This window comes from Leucoraja erinacea, unplaced genomic scaffold (assembly GCF_028641065.1).
Source record: "Leucoraja erinacea ecotype New England unplaced genomic scaffold, Leri_hhj_1 Leri_1139S, whole genome shotgun sequence".
Classification (NCBI taxonomy): Eukaryota; Metazoa; Chordata; class Chondrichthyes; order Rajiformes; family Rajidae; genus Leucoraja; species Leucoraja erinaceus.
The window spans coordinates 21,042-39,694 of record NW_026575384.1 but is presented as its reverse complement, the minus strand read 5'-3'; the positions used below and the strand labels follow the sequence as shown (position 1 = coordinate 39,694).

General features: G+C 40.3%; 2 long non-coding RNA genes across 2 annotated transcripts; both read right to left on the bottom strand.

The window, feature by feature from the left end:
- Positions 1 to 5,162: 5,162 nt before the first annotated feature.
- LOC129715362 (uncharacterized) lies at positions 5,163 to 7,227 on the bottom strand. Its single transcript, XR_008726489.1, has 3 exons — positions 7,008 to 7,227; positions 5,986 to 6,069; positions 5,163 to 5,447 (listed from the first exon to the last, which is right to left on the bottom strand). It is a non-coding gene; the product is annotated as an uncharacterized LOC129715362 (long non-coding RNA).
- A 2,549-nt stretch (positions 7,228 to 9,776) lies between these two features.
- LOC129715361 (uncharacterized) lies at positions 9,777 to 13,753 on the bottom strand. Its single transcript, XR_008726488.1, has 3 exons — positions 12,674 to 13,753; positions 10,355 to 10,886; positions 9,777 to 9,950 (listed from the first exon to the last, which is right to left on the bottom strand). It is a non-coding gene; the product is annotated as an uncharacterized LOC129715361 (long non-coding RNA).
- Between the last annotated feature and the right edge of the window lie 4,900 nt (positions 13,754 to 18,653).

The following is an 18,653-nucleotide window of genomic DNA, read 5'->3' as shown; positions in this document are numbered from 1 at the left end:
TTTTTTGCGTTCGTCGTCTTTATGCGTTCGTCGTCTTTATGCGTTCGTCGTCTTTATGCGTTCGTCGTCTTTATGCGTTCGTCGTCTTTATGCGTTCGTCGTCTTTTTGCGTTCGTCGTCTTTTTGCGTCCGTCGTCTTTTTGCGTTCGTCGTCTTTTTGCGTTCTTCGTCTGTTTGCGTTCTTCGTCTGTTCTTCGTCTGTTTTTTGCGTCTGTCGTGTTTTTGCGTTCGTCGTTTTTTTTGCGTTTGTCGTCTTTTTGCATCCGTTGTCTCTTTGCGTCCGTTGTCTCTTTGCGTTTGTCTTTTTGCGTTCGTTTTTTTTGTGTTTGCGTGGGCGTCGCTGACGAAACCGCACCCCACCCAGCATGGGCATGGCTGACGGAGCCGCTCCCCGCCCAGCGTGGGCGTGGCTGATGGAGCCGCTGCCCTGCCCCGCGTGGGCGTGACTAACGAAGCCGCTGACGTTTTTTCGTTCAACTTTTTGCGCTCGTCGTCTTTTTGCGCTCGTCGTCTGTTTGCGCTCGGCGTCTTTTTGCGTTTGTCGTCTTTTTGCGTTCGTCGTCTTTTTGCGTTCGTCGTCTTTTTGCGTTCGTCGTCTTTTTGCGTTCGTCGTCGTTTTTCGTTGTCGTCTCTCTTGCGTCCGTCATCTTTTTGCGTCCGTCGTCTTTTTGTGTCTGTCGTCTTTTTGCGTTTGTCTTTTTGCGTTTGTCGCTGACGAAGCCGATCCCCGCCCAGCGTGGGCGTCGCTGACGAATCAGCTGCCCCGCTTCACCCCGCCCAGCGTGGGCGTGGCTGATGAAGCCGCTGCCCCGCCCAGCGTGGGCATGGCTGACGGAGCCACTCCCTGCCCAGCGTGGGCGTGGCTGATGAAGCCGCTGCCCTGCCCCGCGTGGGCGTGGCTAACGAAGCCGCTGACGTTTTTTTGTTCATCTTTTCTTTGCCCTCGTCGTCTTTTTGCGCTCGTCTTTTTTGCGCTCGTCGTCTTTTTGCGCTCGTCGTCTTTTTGCATTCGTCGTCTTTTTGCGTTCGTCGTCTTTTTGCGTTCGTCGTCTTTTTGCGTTCGTCGTCTTTTTGCGTTCGTCGTCTTTTTGCGTTCGTCGTCTTTTTGCGTTCGTCGTCTTTTGCGTTCGTCGTCTTTATGCGTTCGTCGTCTTTATGCGTCCGTCGTCTTTTTGCATTCATCGTCTTTTTGCGGCGTGTCTTTTTACGTGCGTCGTCTTTTTGCGTTCGTCATCTTTATGCGTTTGTCGTCTTTATACGTTCGTCGTCTTTATGCGTCCGTTGTCTTTATGCGTTCGTCGTCTTTATGCGTCCGTTGTCTTTTTGCGTTCATCGTCTTTTTGCGTTTCTCGTCTTTTCCGTTTGTCGTCTTTTTGTGGGCGTGGCTAACGAAGCCGCTGCCCCGCCCAGCGTGGGCGTCGCTGATGGGGCCGCTCCCCACCCAGCGTGGGCATCGCTGACGAAGCCGCTGCCCCGCCCAGCGTGGGTGTTGCTGACGGAGGCGCTCCCCGCCCAGCGTGGGCGTCGCTGGCGAAGCTGCTGCCCCGCCCAGTGTGGGCATCGCTGATGGGGCCGCTCCCCACCCAGCGTGGGCATCGCTGACGAAGCCGCTGCCCCGCCCAGCGTGGGTGTTGCTGACGAAGCATTAATCGTCTTTTTGCGTCCGTCATCTTTTTGCGTCCGTCGTGTTTTTGCGTTCGTCGTTTTTTTTGCGTTTGTCGTCTCTTTGCGTTTGTCGCCTTTTGCGTCCGTTGTCTCTTAGCGTCCGTCGTCTCTTTGCGCTTGTCTTTTTGCGTTTGTTTTTTTGTGTTTGCGTGGGTGTCGCTGGCGAAGCCGCTCCCCGCCCAGCGTGGGCGTGGCTGATGAAGCCGCTGCCCTGCCCCGCGTGGGCGTGGCTAACGAAGCCGCTGTAGATCAGTGCATGTTCCCTTAACCATAGTGACCTCCCCACTACTAACCACTCCCCATTGTCTCCAGTATAATTGTAGTGTCCCCACCTCTAGCTCGCCTCTCTAGCTCCAGTGATGACCACGGACAGCTACAGCTTAGTGTTAAGTCTCAGTTAATAAACAGTTACAGTAAAAAGACTTGTGTGTGCAGTAAGTCATTTTACATGGTGTCACAGCGGTAGACCTGCGTCTCCTGTTTATCGGTTTTTATTTTCTTATTTCTTTCTCCCAGGCCTTCCCTCCGTTCGTTTTTGTCATGTCCCACTCCTGTCGTCGACCTGACACGTTGGTTTTCGACACGGACATTGTCCATCGCTGGACCGTGTTTCAGCGCGATTTCGAACACTACATCGCTATTGCCCATCCTGATGCCACTCCTGCTGTGCAGGCTCACCTGCTCCTCAACCTCGCGGGACCTGCAGCAATGGACCAATATGCATCGTTCCATTTCGCCGCCGGAGAGGACCGTCACGACCCGGTATGTCTCATCGCTAAGTTCACTGCCCTCTGTGATATCCCCACCAACAACATTATAGAACGCTTTAAATTCTTCCAGAGGCAGCAGTTGCCAGGCGAGCATATCGACGCTTATATTGCCGCCTTGCATCACCTGGCTCGGCGCTGCCGCCTTGAGACAATCACCACAGAAGAATTAATTAGGGACGTCCTCGTTCATGGTCTCCGCAACGAAAGACTGCGTGAGCAGCTCCTAGTGAAACCCGATCTGACACTGCGGGATGCAATGTATGCTGCCCGCATGTCCTCAGCCGTTGGTTCCGTGTCCCGCCCGGCTCCCCAGGACATTAACTTTACCGGTCCAGCCGGTCGCCTGACTACACGACGAAACCCCGCGGTTTTCCCCATGAAGGTCGCCACCTCAACTGCCCCGCGCCGTTGCCCTAACTGTCATTTTACAGCGCATCCCTCGAACGTTTGCCCTGCACAGGGCAAGACCTGTCTTTCCTGTGGCAAACTCAACCATTTTTCTGCCGCCTGCCGTTCCCGTGGGAAGCCAGTCCCTGCTCCGAGAAGGAGTCTAAACAACCTCGCCGATCTAAACAACCTTGCACTCCCTGATAGCGCTCTGCTTTCCCAGTACGAGCTGGAGGAGCTCCCAGACTCTGATGCAGTCTCCTCCCATGAAGATCCGACTATTTTTTCACTTTTGGGTGAACCTGCTCTGATTACGGATCCCTCTGTGCATGTTACTGTGAACGGCCATTCCTTTTCTGCCAAGGTCGATACTGGCGCTTTCGCCAATGTTATGTCAATAAGCCTTTTCAAGCAGATCAGATCTGGTGAGAAAGTTCTTCCTGGTGACACCTCCCTCCATGCCTATGGGGGGGGCGTCCTGGTTCCCGTGGGAAAGGCAACTCTTATCTGTACAGTTCTAGAGGCCTCTCGGCCCCTCACTTTCCACCTGCTGGACTCTGACAACGTCACCCTGCTGGGCGCCCGTGCGTGTCAGGACCTGGGGCTAGTCTCATTCCACCACAGCATTCACCTGGTGCAGGCCCCCATGGACCCCCTGACCGAGTACCCCGACCGCTTTGATGACATTCTGGGCAAGCTGCCTTGCGACTATAAAATTGTCGTCGACCCAAGCGTCGACCCGGTGATTCGGCCGGCCCACCGCGTCTCCTTTGCAATGAAGGGCCGCGTGGAGTCCACTTTGCGGGATATGGTGACCATGGGCATCCTCAAGGAGGTGAGCGCTCCCACCAGGTGGGTCTCCACCATGGCCGTCGTGGTCGGCGACGCCGGTTCGCCGCGCTCCTACTTCGTCGACTACGAGGGGGCTATCTACCGTCGCTCCCGCCAGCACCTGCTGCTCGTGAACGAGCCCACTCCACCTCCCGCGGATCCTTCTCACCCCCCCATTTCTTCTCGAACTCCCGTTGCCCCACACGCCCCGACTACACCTCGCATGCCGCGCACCCTGCCCTCTCAACTGTCAGCCCCCCGGTCGCCGCAGCCCCGTTCCTCTGCCTCGCCTGTTAAGCCTGCCTCGCCCGTCAAACCTGCCTCGCCTGCCAAGCCTGGTTCTCCGCCCGGAGCCCCGCGTTCTCCCCTCCTTCCACCGCCCGCCTCTCCTGCCGATTCCCCGGCTGCTATCCCTTCTGTTCCCGACGAAGAGGAGGAGGGCGGTTTACGCACCCGCTCTGGCCGGCTGGTCAAGCCGCCTGTCCGCTACGGGGAGTTCGCATAGTTTATACTGTTGCCGGTGCGATTGGTGTTCGTAGCGTATGAGCCGTGGTCATTCTGTATAGTACCTGTCATGCTTTTGTTTCTAAGAGGAAGGATGTAGATCAGTGCATGTTCCCTTAACCATAGTGACCTCCCCACTACTAACCACTCCCCATTGTCTCCAGTATAATTGTAGTGTCCCCACCTCTAGCTCCCCTCTCTAGCTCCAGTGATGACCACGGACAGCTACAGCTTAGTGTTAAGCCTCAGTTAATAAACAGTTACAGTAAAAAGACTTGTGTGTGCAGTAAGTCATTTTACAGCCGCTGACGTTTTTTCGTTCATCTTTTCTTTGCGCTCGTCGTCTTTTTGCGCTCGGCGTCTTTTTGCATTTGTCATCTTTTTGCGTCCGTCGTCTTTTTGCGTTCGTCGTCTTTTTGTGTTCGTCTTCTTTTTGCGTTCGTTGTCTTTTTGCGTTCGTCGTCTTTTTGCGTCTTTTTGCTCGTTCGTCTTTTGCGTTCGTCGTCTTTTTGCGTTCGTCGTCTTTTTGCGTTTGTCGTCTTTATGCGTTCGTCGTCTTTATGCGTTCGTCGTCTTTATGCGTTCGTCGTCTTTATGCGTTCGTCGTCTTTTTGCGTTCGTCGTCTTTTTGCGTTTGTCGTCTCGCTCCCCCCCCCAGCGTGGGCGTCGCTGACGAAGCATTCATCGTCTTTTTGCGTCCGTCATCTTTTTGCGTCCGTCGTGTTTTTGCGTTCGTCGTTTTTTTTGCGTTTGTCGTCTCTTTTTGCGTTTGTCGTCTTTTTGCGTCCGTTTTCTATTTGCGTCCTTCGTCTCTTTGCGTTTGTCTTTTTGCGTTTGTTTTTTTGTGTTTGTCGCTGACGAAGCCGCTCCCCCCCCCCAGCGTGGGCGTCGCTGACGAAGCAGCTGCCCCGCTTCGCCCCGCCCAGCGTCGGCATGGCTGACGAAGCCGCTGCCCCGCCCAGTGTGTACGTCGCTGACGAAGCCGCTGCCCCGCCCAGCGTGGGTGTCGCTAACGGAGCCGCTCTACGCCCAGCGTGGGCGTGGCTGACGAAGCCGCTGCCCCGCCCAGCGTGTGCGTGTCTGACTAAGCCGCTGCCCGCACAGTGTGGGCGTGTCTGACAAAGCCGCTGCCCATATTATATAAAAACTTGATTTTAAGGCACAAAGAGGAAAGACTAAGAAATATTTGTACAGACTTTTTTAATATACCTGTTATCAGAGTTGTCTTTTCTCTTGTAATTTTAACTGTTTGGACTTGTTCAGGTTTGTGTTTCTGTGGAATCTCCAGAACTGAAGAATAATCATTGATCATTATAGGTTTATTGATCACTTATGCGACTCAGATTTGAGTACAAATTAAGAAAACATGAAACGTACACAGCAGACAATATTGATATAGTTGCAATTTTCTTGTACAGGACATACATATTAAAACATTTTAGATTAATATTTTTTAGGAATTTAAACATCAAATAATCAGAAGAATAATTTTATGATGTAATATCTCAGCCACAATAATAAAAAATCATTATTAATTGTATTAAATTATAAAATATTATTTTGTATTAACCCGTTAATGAAGTTTAACTGATAGCAGTAAGACGAACTGCAAAACATTTTGTTTAGATTAACATCATTTCTATGACAGTACAAACAATACAATCAGCCAATACAATACAATCAGATATATTGCGTACATGCACATTGAACAAAATTATAAATGAAAAAATGGCTAGGATTTTTAGGGATGGACTTAGAAAGATGGAAAGCAGGGATTACTTTCATAATATAGCATGAAAGTCTGTAAGAAATCCCAAGCATGTTGTACCTTTAACAGGAGCAGCCGCTTTTCTCTCCTGAACAACGTCTTGTTGGAATTCTTCAATCACAGTCTTCGTATAAGCTTCTTTCACTTAGAAGAATATTGTTGTTGTTTAAAGATGCAATTCATTCAATAAAAAATATAAATAGTTTTGAAACCATTGAAAACAAGAGTCAAGAGTGCAGAATCAAAGCGTAAATGACATAACAACATCAACTGACATTTTATTTTAGAAAGACATGGTATTTAAATGTCTATGGACCAAGTAGTTAAAGATTTATGTGGAACCGTGAGAACATGTGCCACTGGCAAACTTAATAGTATGTAAAATTGAAGAAATAGGTCTAATTTGGTGATAAATCAGTACAAAATCCAGTAGGGAATTTAAAATGTTCAGTTTAAAATTGAGCATAAAACAATAAGGGCTCTGTAGTGAGAAGATGTTTTAACTGTCCACTTACATCTTATACATCCCTGGGATTCCTGACAAACTTGATGGGTGGCAGGAATGCAAATGTATTATTTTGCTCTGTGAAGTTTAGATGGCTTTATGATTGTAGAGATCCAGATGTTGGGATTGCACAACACTATGTTGGGGAGTTCCCTATCCTGCCTTCTGTCATTATGATCTGGTACAAGCTCTGAGATTTATTGATTTCAGATAGGTTTGTGGGCCATGGATTAAGAGACAAGGGGAAGGCATTTAATTTTTTTAATATTTAGTATTTTGCTTTAGTTCATAATAATTTTGTCAATTATGTATTTTTGTTAATTTTGTGTATTTCTTCAATGATAAATAAAAAACTCATTTATTTAAACCGCATTTCCCCAATAAAACATAAAAAGCGCACCCATATATAAAGAATAACATCACATTGCAACTGAACAGAAAAATACACAAAATGTGGCAAACGACAATTAAAGAAGCAAGATTCTATTTATGATGTGTGGAGTTCATCAGGAGAAGTATAAATTGTTCACACTTCGTTGTGTAAAGTTTCTATGGATGCCTTCCTTTCATCTCATACCTTGCATTGTCATGATCTCTTCTTTTCTTGGTTTATATTCTTCTGCCATTGGCTTCTTAGGAATATCTTGCACTTTAAAGCATATTTTTTTAGCATGAGATTCATTTAAAAAACAATTTAAACATTCATGAAATCAGAATGACATTTAACATACAGGACAAATAGAACTAACACAATACTTCAAACAATATATCGAAGCCAGTTAATAATAAAAGTAATATTATAACTATGCTAGGAAAATTCTGTCAGGCAGGGGTAAATCCTTATGTCACTAATTGAAAATCATCAAAACATGTTTTCCAGTGTTGTTGCCATTGTCTACAGTATCTCAGAGCATATAGTACACAGGATACATAGAAAATGATGGAAATATTTGGGAGGTCAGGCAGCATCAATGGAAAGAGAAACAGAATTAATATTCTAGATAGAAGAAATGTCATCAGAAGTACAGATGAAGGATCTTTGACATGAAATTTCTGCTTCTTTTTGCACACATGCTGCCTGACCTGCCGACTATTTCTAGACTTTACTGTTTTTTATTTCAGAATAGCAACAACGTTTTTTGTTATACGCTAATTCTACTATTAGTTCCTGTAATCATGAATGAAATACAGTAACTACTTGTTATCTACTGATTTCCAATCCAAAAAAAAAGTATACAGGCAGGGTTGGTTATGTACTATTGGGAAAGATAGTGTGTTCCTTCAGAATCCTCCCTAGTGGTGTTCAGTGAATCTTGTTTGCCATGACACAGAGTACATTTTCTGTCTTGTGCAAGCACGTAATGCAATTATAAATATTACTTGCTGTTACAAGACATGTAATATCATGTTGTGGCCCAAATGTTGTTCCTGTGCTGTACTTTTCTATTTTTTATACAATGTCCAAGGGAGATTGAGCACTGGCAAAGGTGTGTAACCAGAATACGGATATGTCCCACCAGAGCTAGTGTTGGGGTCAGGATCAGGGTAAAAAAACACATTGGGGGTCAGGAAATGGGTAGTTGCAGAATAAGGACCAGAGTATGGGCCGGTTTACAGCTGAATCTTACATAACAGTTGTTAACCATTCTTTTATTCTTGGGGTGTGGGGCTGGAGGGAAAATCAACCAACAATGTTTAATTATTTTGCAGTCTTATTGTCATTGATACCATCTATAGTGGTATCTGCATCTTAGTTATCCGCGTGAAGTCAATTCTCCACTCCAATGCAAATAATTAATGTAATAATTATGTTTGAGAAATATTCCTGGCACGATTTCCAATAACTGCATTTCAGAAATAGATCACCAGCTATTAAATTTTGCTGGATGTCCTGAGGAAGTGGAAAGAGTAACATAAATGTCAATCACTATTAACATTCCTTTCCCACTGCTCACTTTCTCTTACACATTCTACAGAACATAGAAATGTATAGCACAAGAACAGGCCCTTTGGCCCACTTGTCTGCATCGAACATGATGCCAATTTTAAATAATGTCATCCATCTGCACAAGATCCATGTCCCACCATTCCCTGCAATCAACATATTTTGTGTTATCTAGAACTATGGAGCATGGTCTAGAACTTGGTGGGGGGTACAGCATGGTCTCAGGCCAAGCGATTGGCCATTTGCAGCTGAAATGTGGAAAAAATGTCTTCACACAAAAGGAATAAGGTTATAGATGTTCAGTTGCTGATATATTCAATGCTTAGGTAGATTTTAGGTATTAGGTGAATTGAAGAAATCAAGTAAAAAGTGGGTTAGGTGTCCAATCAGTTATGATCTTAATGAGCAAGCTCATGGCGAAGTATGAATGATATTGCTTCTGTCACTTTGATTTCTTATGATGTAACAGCTTTTACATCTATAATACTCACTTTAATCATATTTGTCTGAACAATATAATTTCACAGTTAAAAGATGTAATTGCAAAATATGAATCAATAGTGATTTCTCTGAGTTAACATCTTATATTAGAGAGAGATATAAAACACAATTTTTTTTTCAGTAAAATATAATTTTCCAGTACCTGTTTCAATCCAATTTAATTGATGTATTATTGTCAACAGAATAGTACTAATATAATCTATATTATCAATTGACTTGCAACAATAGGAAATCAGAGGAATTCCAAGTCTGAATTTAGTGAATTTCCTGAAAATAAGATAACCTTAGTAACAACAATAAACTAAGGACACATATAGTATAAAACCTTATATACATTTTACCTGTTATTGGTAATATTGCCTTTTTCTTTTGGACAGGAACTGGTTCCACTGCTTCTAATGACCCATTAAATAATTTATTTTTGATTTAGTAATAGGCTATCAAAAATTTAAATTATTCAGTTTTCGAATGAAATTCATGTAAAACGGGTAGAATCTTCCATCACAGTACTCTACAAACAACTTTTCAGGCACATTACTGGAAACCTATGAAATTCTACTCTAAAAACATCATCCATATATTTAATAGTATTATTCACTGTAATTTGGGGTTGGTGGCACTGCTTGTCAAACATCTAGTACAGCCATCTTGTATTATTGGGAAGATTTTTTGCGGCATCATCCACAAACTCATTTCAGAAACTGCTTACCCTCTGAGGCTGAACTAAGTTGGTCGCACACAGTCGACTATGTCAAATTTTGATATGTATAAAGTATATGTTTTAATGTTTAATTAGCTATAATGCAAATGGAAAAAATATTTCAAGGGCAGGGACAGCAAAATAGTTAAAGAACATGAAGAAGAAATTAAAACAACACAACATTTAGGGGATGAACATGGATCAGGACATCTGTATTATGACACACATAAAAAGAAACTCTTTCATCAAAGATAATGATGATTGTACAAGGAATTATTCTACTATAAAGCATGTGCTGTCTTTTGTACCTGTTATTGTAGTAACCGTTTCTATTTGTGTAACTGATCTCACTTCTTCCACAGCAAACTCAGGAACTTATGGACAAAAGAATATCAAAAATGTGGACTTAAAAGAAATGAACATACAAATACACATTACATTAACTAGAAAGATGCTGCAAACACATACAGCATTGTGGTAATCACATCATAATTTCTCATTCTGCATTATGGTCGGTAATAAGAATCTAGGAACATAAGCCATGTTTTGTTCTATATAACCAATCATAATGCAAATATCAAATTTATTTTGTGAGCAAGGACAACAAAATATAGCACAAATACAGAAATAAAATTGGAAAACAGCACAAACTGGAAAAAACAAAACAAATAGGAAGGCATTGCTTATCTGAAAAGTTTAAAACAAAAAATATTTTTCAAGATAATGATGTTTCTCCAAAGAAACAATACATGTATAACATGTATGTCTTCGTTTGTACCTTTCAATGGAGCAGTTGCTTCTCTCCGTGTAACTGGTTTCACTTCTTCAGGAATAAACTCAGGAGGAGCAATTGCTTTTTTCCGTAAAACTGGTTTCACTTCTTCAGGAATAAACTCAGGAGGAGCAATTGCTTTTTTCCCGTATAACTGGTTTTGTTTCTTCAGAAACAAACTCAGGAGGAGCAATTGCTTTTTTCCGTATAACTGGTTTCACTTCTTCAGGAATAAACTCAGGAGGAGCAATTGCTTTTTTCCGTATAACTGGTTTCATTTCTTCAGGAATAAACTCAGGAGGAGCAATTGCTTTTTTCCGTATAACTGGTTTCATTTCTTCAGGAATAAACTCAGGAGGAGCAATTGCTTTTTTCCGTATAACGGGTTTCACTTCTTCAGGAATAAACTCAGGAGGAGCAATTGCTTTTTTCCGTATAACTGGTTTCACTTCTTCAGGAATAAACTCAGGAGGAACAATTGCTTTTTTTCGTGTAACTGGTTCAGCTTCTTCAGGTACATACTCGGGAATCTCAGGCACTTTAAGAATTTTGGACAAAAGAATATGAAAGATGTAGAATGTTTGAATACGGCAATACACATAACATTAAACACAATGGGAGTCACAAATACTTGACACAGTTTACCATTTCATGTTAATCGCATAATAATCGAATCTTCTTAATCATTTGATTTTTTTAAATATAGATATATCTATCTTACAATGTGTAGTAGATTAAAAGAGCACCAAATACCAATCTTAATTAAATGCAAAATTTAGGGATATTTTACATTTCAGCTATCAATCCACGTATCTTTTAAATTCAAATCTCCTCTCCAAGTTTTCCAATTCTTCTGGTTGTACTATCTAATTTTACTATGATCAGTACTCAAATCATCATGTACAGCTATGGGTGTTTTTAGAATCACTTTCCAATAAATCTACCTTGTAAGATCATCATACTTTTAGGATGATATTATGTTTATGATTGGATATCCTATGCATGCTGTGAAAGCATACCTTCTTGCTAACATTTAAAATTTACTTTCAAAATACCTTTACAAATGTTAATTCTGCAGTTATAAAGGTTTCAGGTCTAATATAAAGTGTCACAGAGTGATGGGTACACTCAGATAATTTTCAGGGCATGAAATTTCAGTCTGAATATTTACATTAATGTTCTTTTTCAAAAAAGTAACAGTTTATTAATTTCTACTAGACCAATAATCACATCCATATGTTGTCATATGCATGTGTGCTTTGCTAAATTTTACTAATATGCAACTGAATTATTCTTACATTATAAATATTACCATCTGCCATTGGAGAGAAGTCTATTGACCTGATCATCCTGGCATCTACTGACTTTGTATTTCTTGCTTTGCTACGAGATTGCAGGAGGATGTTATTTCTAGGGGATATTTCCTACCTGAGATTCACTTTTATGTGTCTTGTTTAATTTCCCAGTCATGCTACATTGCATAATGCCTAATAATGCACTAAATGCATTGAAGGAATTAGTTAATGCAAATCCGAAATAATAGGTCCTTCCATACCTGCCATAGAATCTCTGTGTACTTATAATCTGAATTGTTTCTGTAAAGTGCCAAATATCTGTAAAATTACAGTGAAGACAATAAAATATCAACCCAAGTTAACTGATATGTAATGTATGATCCCTTTAAATAGTTAAGGTTGGTTTGGAAAAAGAGAGACCCATCTCCTGCTGTTTCGCACAGGTTGTGTCACTGGAGTTTGTGATATGGCATAAACTGAAGAAATTAGCTCCTAAATAACAGTACAGTTGCCAAACAACATCTTACACTGATTGACATAATGAGATGCCCACTGGGCATAAATTTGCCTTGTAGTTGGTGCTTGTCAATATAATGTTGCACATTAAACTGATACAGATGCACAAACAAAGAACGAAACAACATATTGTAAAACAAAATTAATAAATAGCAGAGCACTGAAAATTTGAGGGCTCTAAAAGAGAACAAATGTTTCTACGGTAATGAGAAGATTGTACGTTCTCCCCGTGATCTGCATGGGTTTTCTCCGAGATCTTCGGTTTCCTCCCACATTCCAAAGACGTACAGGTTTGTAGGTTAATTGGCTTAGCAAATGCCAAAAATTGTCCTTAGGATAGTGTTAATTGCTTTTTTGTACGGCTTTGCAGTGTTAATGTATGGGGATCGCTGGTCGGCGTGGACCCGGTGGGCCGAAGGGCCCGTTTCCATGCTGTATCTCTAAACTAAACTAAAAAACTAAAACACTATGTATTGAAAAATAAATATTAGAAGAATGCATGTGCCTTTTGTACCTTTTATTGGAACAACCTTTTCTTTTTGTGTAACTCGTTTCACTTCTTCAGGAACATATTCTGCAACCTCAGGCACTTCAAGAGATTTAATTTTTGGAGAAACATATTAGACATAAACGTATTTTGACACAGCAATACATATAACATTAACCACAAAATAAACAACAGATACATTACATGATCTGTTATCTTGAGAAAGCAATTCAAGATGCTCCCATCTGTATTATGGTTTAGAAGAATTCAAAATGTATGAAATTCTAATGTGGCAGGGTCTCAACCCTCTGCCTCCACATATACTGCCTGACCCACTGAGTTCCTCCAGCAGTTTGTTTTGCTCCAGATTCCAAATACTTCAATTTCTTGTGTTCTCAAGATTTTCTGTTATCAGTTTTATAGAACAATGCTAATGCCTCCAACCACATCTGTATATTTTAATTATATGTATTATACTACTTTTTATTGATAAATAACTGAAACATAAATATCACAATACTGCATTTCCAGCAGCAATCTGGAAGGAACATAAGAATTATTTGGCTTTGTTAAGGTCCTGTCCCACTTTCCCGAGTTATTCACGAATTCTCCCGAGTTTTCAAACTCGCGGAATGCTCGTAACGGGTCCGTAGGAGTCCGTGGATATATCGTAGCGGCTCGTTATGCCAGCTGTAGGTACTCGCGGCATCAGGTAAGTCAGGACGTTTTTTTGGCCTGATGAAAAATGTCCACGAGTAAAAAAATAGCCCCGATTACCTACGGCTGGCATAACGAGCCACTACAATATATCCATGGATGTATATACGTGAATAACTCAGGCAAGTGGGACAGGCCCTTTACCTTGATAGCTACTATCAATGCTATCCTAATCCTGTCCTCATCTTGCTTTGAAGGTAAAACTATAGTTCTAACAGGTAGATTATGTTATTGTAGACATCCCTAAAGAGGTATATGGTAACTTACTAACATTCAGGTAGTCATAAGGTCATGTGATAGGAGCAGAATTAGGCTATTCGGCCTATTAAATCTACTCCAACATTCAATCATGGTTGATCTATCTCTCCCTCCTAACTCCATTCTCCTATCTTCTCCCTATAACCATTGACACCTGTCCTAATCAAGAATCTACCAATCTCTTTAGGTAGTTAATTATGTCACTGAAAATAAGACATAGCCTCCTGTCAGGTGCCCCTTTCCCCTTCTCCTCCTCCAATTCCTCCCTTCCCCTTTCTACTCTCCCAACAGTTTGCCCTCTGTATGCAATGGGAACAAAAACCTAATATATCATTCCAAGAGCAACCAACATGTGCAAATGTCGGAAGACAGCACACTGCTTCAGTGCTTGATACACAACTCTGTGTACTGCTGTAAATGTAGCCAACTCTAGATAGCAACAATCATTTATAAAATTGCAGTATTAGCAAGAATAAAAAAATCCAAGAATTTATGTACTCATTGGTAGACAAAAATGCTGTAGAAACTCAGTGGGTGAGGCAGCAACTATGGAGCGAAGGAATATGTGACGTTTCGGGTCGAGACCCTTCTTCAGACTCATTCAGTACTCATTGATCCCTTTAAACTGCAATATATGGGTGTGTCAAGACTATGATGGGGTGAGGGTGGGAATGTCTTCCTGCTGTTTGATGTTCACTCAGATGCCTTTAAAAATATATGCTAGCCAATTAAATGAGCTCTAAATTGGCACTGCTGGTGTTACAATCAAATTCACACAGTTTCAACTGCTGCCTATGTTGCATACTTTTGGCTGGCATAATATTGTGTTTGGCATGTTCATGTTACAGATATGGGGTAGATTTTTAAAATATCTGCAGCGCCCAAACAATGGTTACAGCTGAGCTAAATGTTACTCTCTGTTCATAAGCATGATGAAAGTATCACAATCATTTTAATTAGAAAGCAGCATGAAACATATAAAACAACACAGTTACAAGCTCTAAAATTACAACAACCATGAAATAAGATTAGCACATAAAAAGGCAACACATTTTTACAACAAAGACTATCCAAAATAAGATAAATAAATTGTTTATTCAAAGAATGATTCCAATATAAAATGTCTTCTTTTGTACCTTTTATTGGAGCAACCTTTTCTTTTCGTGAAACTGGCTTCACTTCTTCAGGAATAAACTCGGGAACACCAGACACTTGAAGAAAGTTAATTTTTTGACAAAAGAACATCAAAGATGTGCGCATTTAACATTTTAAAACAATATACCTAAAATTAAACATGGAAGCTGTGATTAAGACATGATACTCTTGTACTAATAACACCATAGTTTTGTATTTTGGATAATGGTTGAGTTTAAATTATTGCCACTTGTACCGAGGTACAATGATGAACGTTCTGGTATATATTATTATTGTTTTAGGAAGCATAGATTATTAATGGGAGCTGCAGCCCGTCATGCCATTACACATTGACCGCTGCACATTTCAATGTCCAGTTCTGGGCAGCCCAGAGGGACTTTTACAATGTAAATCTCACCACTACCTGCAGAATGATTTCTACAAGTATCACAGCAATTATAAAATGAAAATAACCCAAACTAACTTATAAGATTTGTTTCAATACAACTGTCAGAGGTGTGGGATGACTTAAGACATTTTGCTGCTTAATACTTAATCAGCCATTCATGTCAAAGTGTGTGCGAATTGCAGCACTGAGCTCCGCATCACAAGTCCTGGTGCTTAATCAACATTCACGAAATTGATTCAATGGGTTGAAGCAAGGCTTACCATAATATTCCGATGGTAATGCTAGTGCAGCCATATATATTTATGAATACATATTATTTAGAGCAATGAGCTCCAAATTAGAATCCTGATGCCCTATCATCGTTTCAAGCTGCGGGGCATTAAAATCTACCTATATTACATTCTTACAGGCAGGCCTCAGTCATTTACAATAACACATTTATTGGTGTAAGTCACATCAAGATATATATATAGATATATATATATATATATAAATATATATGTATATGTAGAACTGATGCTATTTTGATGCACAAGCACCACCCATAACATCCAAACAATGGTCACTATTAAGACCAATTATATACTATGTTTTTTTTACTAAAACGTAGGTATTAAAATTATTTCAGCTACAAAGACAACACAATACAGTAACAAATAGACCAATTACAATTACAGCAAACAATTAGATCACATTTCATGTAATAAGATTAACATGTAGCAGAGCATTGGCAATCCGTAACCTTTGAACAGAAATACTTCACAAGACAATAACAAAATGAATTCACTGTAATCCCAAGAATAATTCAAGGAAAGAACATTTCCTTTCTTTTATACCTTTCACTGGAGTAGTCTTTTCTTTTTGTGTAGATGGTTTTATTTCCTCAGGTACAAACTTGGGAACCACAGGCACTTAAAGAAAAGTTTGGAAAAGAAATTGCCAATGATGTGACAAGATCGGGGACGCACACGACATTAAATACAAAATAAACTATCTACTATTTTGTGCTAAATCACACACTAATGTTGTATTTTGGTTCTAATGTACAAAAATTAATGGCATTAGATAATGGCATTGATGAAATGGCATTAGACAATGAAGTAATTATAATCCACCTTAATTATACACTAATACATAGACTAATTGATTGCTTTGCAACCCATCACTTCAGGTAATTCAAACCTCAGGTATCACTAAATATACGTTTTTTCTATGGACAGTACATGGCCTATACATACATTTGAGGTGCCCTTAGAGTTACTTTCCAACAAATCTGACTTTTCATGTTTTTGGAACAGATCGTACTATTTACTTCAAGATATATTTGACAAGTTGATAGCTTAAAACCATACTGAACATTAATAATTTGTTCAATAAAATTATGATGATTTTACATAATTACTGATTTAGGTTACTATAACATGTTGCAAGGCTGTATGCCCACTAAGCTGACTCATATCTAACTGAACTATAGATACATCGGAAACATCGCAAGTTATAGCCTGGAAGGATCCAGCTGCATAAATATTGATTGCGGTGTTGGGCCAGGCAACCATTGACAATTATGAGAGTGCAGGCGAGATAATTACTTCCATATAAGTACAGAGCTGTATGGCTACAGAGCATAATTATAATTTTAAATGGTTCTGTTGGGAGTTGGGTGTGGGGATGACAAGGGTGCATGGGTAGTGCAGATTACTTCACACATTTAAAATAAAGACTGGTTGGAACACAATGCTCCAAAAATGCAGTGTTGGTTTCCAATCATCAATGAACATCAGTTGTCCCAATGATCTGCTTATGGGCATGTTTTCATGCATTTTCATGGATTTGGCATTCAACAAGACTGAAATTACCTATTTGGCGTACAAATGCCATCTGCATCAGCAAACAACTACAACTACCCAATTTGATGTCAGAGATTTTTGGCTATAATGTAATCATTATAAAACTATCAAAATTATTTCAATAAGGAAGACAGATTGACACAGCACAAGTGGCACATATGCACAAACAAAACACAAAGTAAAAGAACTCTTAACTGAACTACTTTATAAGATAGTGCCATATTGGCAGAAGCATTTATCCAAAGGATAATTAAAACGTGTGCGTTCCTTTGTACCTTTAATTGGAGCAACCTTTTCTTCGTGTGGAATTGGTTTCATTTCTTGAGGAACAAACTCAGGAACCTCAGGCACTTTAAGAATTTAATTTTTGGACAGAAGAATATCAGAGGCACGCACTCAGAACATTTTAAAATAGCAATGCACGTAACATTAAATGCAAGGAAGCAACTAATATGTGATGCGTCCATTATCTTGTAGCAATCGTATAACTATTATGATCTTGGTATATGTAAATTACACCTTATGTAGCCTATTAAATAATTCAAGTAGAAATGCTTGACTGCATATTAATTACAAGGTATTTAGTGATAAACTCAATTCATCCAAATTATTTAGATGAAAATTGCACTATTTTCCTGAGACAGCTTCGTGTGTTGTTATGTCTGGCAGTGTACATGATTTATCTAGAGAACACTCCTCCAAATGAAGTAAAACAGAAAATGCTAAAAAAAAAAACACTTAACCCTAGGCACATCTATGGAAAAAGACACAGTTAATGCTTCAAGTCTGAGACCCTTCACCAAAACTGAGAACGTGATACAGTTTAGTCCAGGTAGTAGAGAAGGCAGGGAAGTGCAAACTGAGGAATAAAGAGTTAACTGCACACTTTCATCCTTTCAGAGAAGTTCCCTTTAAGCCATCCATTCCCCTACTCTTTCTGCTATCTAGATTGGCGTTAATTTCTCAGTTATGATGAACTGTCTCGAACCTGAAACATTAACTGTTTCTCTCTCCATAGATGTGCTAAATCTGTTGAGTTATTCCAGAATTTTCTGTTTACATTCCATTTAGTGGAGTGCGATCTTTACATAAATTATGCGCTGTTGATTTTCTGTTTTTATTTAGATTTCCAGCATCTATAATTTTATGCCTCACCATTACTATTTCTAATACAATATGTCTACTTAATTTAAAGGAAAAGTGAGCTACAAGAGCTACAAAATACAAATCAAGTTCCACGTAAATGTACAAGCATACGAGCATACAGTACAAGTGCACACAAACAAATACATATAAACATACAATAGAAACACACAGACTAAAGCCAATTGATTGTGTGATTACTTCTTCAAGGAACATATTTAAACCTTTGGATGCATATTTCCATACCTCTCATTGGAGGAACTTTTTCTTTTCTTGAAACAGTAAGTGGCTTAACTTCGTCAGAAACATCTTTCTTGAACACTTTAAAAAACAGTTTTATTATTAGATAAAGCACAATGAAACTAATGGACATTATCTGCAAGATGTTTGAAAAGTGAAACTAAACATATAGGACAAACACATTATATAAAATTAGACCACAAGACACAATCAACTGATAGGAAGAATATAAGTGGTAAATGGATTCCTATGGGTTTTG